Here is a 3939-nt window from a genome sequence, read left to right as displayed (position 1 = left end):
ATCAACTGCGGAGGCCCACAACTACCGTCTGTTAGCGGAGAAGTATTTGAGAGGGAGGACGAGGATCTTGGAGCAGCTTCATTTGTCGTGAGTGATGTTCAGAGATGGGGAGCCAGTAGTGTAGGACTTTTTGCCCAGAGTATTAGTAATATATGGGTTGTTAACGCTTTGGACTCAGACCTTTTTCGGTCCGCAAGAAAATCTTCATCTTCCCTAAGGTATTATGGGTTGGGGCTTGAAAATGGAGTCTATACCGTAACACTTCAGTTTGCTGAAATACAGATTATTGGTTCTAACACATGGAAAGGTTTAGCAAGACGACTTTTTGACATTTATGTCCAGGTCTGCCCTACCGCGTTACAAGTTAAATTGTTTTTGTTTTTTTTACAAGTTAAATTGTTGGTGTAACTTCAATAATCTTCTTGCTGAATTCTGAAAAACTGAAACCTAGCTCCGTATATGTTTCCAGGGAAGACTTGTTGAAAAGGATTTTGATATACGCCGAATAGTTGGTGGTGACGCTACTGTCGGAGGTGTTCAGAAAGATTATAAAGCAAATGTATCAGAAAATTACCTTGAAATTCATCTTTTATGGGCTGGCAAAGGATCAATTGGTGTTCCTACTATGGGTACTTATGGGCCATTAATATCGGCTGTCAGTGCAAAACCAGGTACCATAACAAGTACAACTGGCGAATTTTTTTTTTCCCCCTTTTTTTTGACATCCCCTGATGCCTAAGTGTTACATATTCTTGTTTAGATTTTACACCAACAGTAGCTAACAGGCCATCAAAGAAAAAGTATAGGACTGGTACAGTTGTGGGTGTTGGTCTTGGCCTAGGACTTTTGAGCATCTTTTTTGCGGGCGTGGTTATCTTCATCATCCGAAAAGGCAAAAAGCGTTACACAGTTGATAAAGGTATACATGTCACAAGCAAGTTACAAGGCCCTTGAGCTTGAATATCAACTTTCAAATTGGTTCATAACTTTTTTTTTTTTGTTGCAGAGCTGCTTAGTATGGACGTAAAACCTTACACTTTTACTTACTCTGAACTTAAAAGTGCTACTCAAGATTTCGATCCCTCAAACAAGCTTGGAGAGGGAGGGTTTGGGTCTGTTTATAAGGTAACTTAAAAGTGCTACTCAAGATTTCGATCCCTCAAACAAGCTTGGAGAGGGAGGGTTTGGGTCTGTTTATAAGGTAAGCCCGGTCCCATACCAAATGTGTTTTTGTTATGATTTAACACATTGATTCAATAGGGAAACCTGAGTGATGGAAGAGAGATCGCGGTGAAAGTGTTGTCGGATGGATCTCGACACGGGAAGGGACAATTTGTAGCAGAAATCATAACAATTTCTACAGTTCTGCATCGCAACCTAGTAAAGCTTTACAGGTGTTGGTATGAAGGAGATCATCGTTTGCTCGTATATGAGTACCTCCCTAATGGAAGTCTCGATCAAGCACTATTTGGTAATGAGCAGAAAGATTAGTACTTGACTCTAAGCTGCTCCCAAAAGTTTCTGATTTTGGGCTTGCAAAGTTATACGATGACAGTAATACCCACATGAGTACCAAAGTGGCAGGGACCATGTACCTATCCCCAAACCCTCTACTAATTTTCTTCTTTGCAACAATACTATAGGTTTATATAACAAATGGTGTTACCAATGCAGTGGATATCTTGCGCCAGAGTATGCCATGCGTGGACAACTATCAGAGAAAACGGATGTGTATGCCTTTGGTGTTGTGGCTCTTGAGCTAGTGAGTGGAAGGAAAAACTATGATACGAGCCTGGATGATGAAAAGAAATATCTTCTGGATTGGGTACGTTCTGTTAGTTTTATACATCTATAAATGGTATACGCTGATATATTAAACGTGGTGTACAATTGATAGGCATGGAATCAGCACGAGCAAAGCCGTGAAGGTGACCTAATCGATCAGGAGCTGACTGAATTCAACATGGAAGAAGTGAAACGCATGATAGGAATTGCTCTGCTTTGCATTCAGGCATCTTATGGATTGAGACCACCAATGTCAAGAGTGGTGGCCATGCTTTCAGGAGACATTGATGTCAGTGATGTAACCTCTAAGCCAGGCTACCTAACCGACTGGACAGTTGATGACACCTCAAGCTCCTCTTTTAGCACCTTTCAAACTAAAGATACAAGCGCTTCTTCATTCTCCTCCATGAGGTTTGTGACGCCCAAAGACGGCGACTTTAAGCCAATGCACGGCGTGAAGATCAATGAGGGGAGATGACAATGTTTCTTTTCTATCTATACATACCTTGTTGAAAGGTGATTCAAAGCTGGGGATATTCAGGCATCAGTACACCACTGACTGGTCTACTCTTATCACTTGTGTGTCCGATCGCTGGTCTGACACAGTGGTTGGTTTTCTCGCTTGTTATGTCTTCCAGGCTACGGTTCACGCGATCTGTCGGGAGCGAAACGCTCGCAGGCATAGTGATGCTCCCAACTCGACTGTCCGTCTCATTTCCTGGATAGATAAACAAGTGAGGAATCAACTCTTGTCTATCTATGCAACAGGTGATCGCCGGTACGAGGAGGGTCTTCAGCTCTGGTTCGCCTCAAGGGCTCCAAGTTGGAGTTGATTTCTCTTAGCTTTTGTAATTGATTTATTCTAGATTTCTTAAAACACAAAGTTGCACTAGATGTAAAAGAACTATTTTTTTCTTTGAGTATAATTTAACATTTTATTCAAAAAAAAAGCTGGGGATAAATGGTGAAATTTAAGTATTTGTGAATTATTACTTTCTAATCAATTTTTGTTTTACAGCAGACCTTTGTGTATGTGACTATATGAGGATACTATTTTCTTAACAAATTTCACTTGTATTTCAATAATGTTTTGAGCACTTCATAATGAGGTTGTCCGCTGGTGGAGTTGAATAATAGATTTTCCTTGTTGGAAGAATTTGATGATCTTGGAGGTTAAAACTTTAAAATAACTGTTTTGATACCTTTTAGTTAACCAATCAAGTTATTATTATATTAAAAATATAACGCCTTAGGAATTAGGATTGTGAACATGTAGGACACCTCTCCATACACAACCAGGTTCCAAAGAGATCGGACTTAGCAATGAAGATGGTCCACCAGTTTTTAGTTTGAACATTATATGTGAATTAATATTTATTTATTGTGTTATTTATAATTTATGAGAGAGAGAAAAGAAAAATAATGATTTTGCTTTTAGTTATTTGTTTTAATTTTTAAAAACACTTTTGCTTCTTTTCAATAGAAAACCCATTATTGATTACAAAAACGATCCACACTATAAACTGATGGGTAAAACCGCAGATCATTTTTTTTGATTTTTTTCTTCTAAAACCATATTTTTAAAAAAGTTCTATGATTGGTAACAAAAAGCAATTTTGTGTTTTTTTTTTCTTAATTCCGTTTTTTTCATATCACCATTCATGGTTTGACTATATCACTGAAAAAGCAATCAAAGACGCGTATTTTCATATGTTGAAAATTTGGTCTAAGTGTTTTTTTTTTTTGTAACTTTTATGTTAATTTTATTTTCCTTTTTGTAACTATGCCACTAAATATGCATAGGTTTGCAAATCCATGTCTTTGACTTTGTGTTGATGAATTCAAAACAGAGACGCAGACAATTGTACCATTCAATAAACAAAAGTAGAATACGATATGAGAATTTGTTCAGCTCGCAAAAACTCTCTTACACAACCATGAAACACCCACAAAAGTTGAAATGAACCTTTTTACGTTTTAAGATGATGTTTTCACCTTCTCTTAAGCCCTCGTTTGAAAACGAAAAGACTTGGAAATGTATCGTACGTACATTGTAACTATGTAACTTGGTGAACAAAAAAAAAACTATGTAACTATTTTACAAATAAGCCCCAATAAAAAAAAAAAAAAAAAAAAAAAAAAAAAAAAAAAAAA

General features: G+C 37.3%; 1 pseudogene; it reads left to right on the top strand.

The window, feature by feature from the left end:
• LOC104744172 overlaps nucleotides 1–2266 on the top strand; it is a 10679-nt pseudogene extending 8413 nt beyond the window's left edge.

Source organism: Camelina sativa, chromosome 14 (assembly GCF_000633955.1).
Source record: "Camelina sativa cultivar DH55 chromosome 14, Cs, whole genome shotgun sequence".
Taxonomy (NCBI): Eukaryota; Viridiplantae; Streptophyta; class Magnoliopsida; order Brassicales; family Brassicaceae; genus Camelina; species Camelina sativa.
Note: the sequence above shows the minus strand (reverse complement) of the source record. Positions and strands in the feature narration are given on the sequence as shown.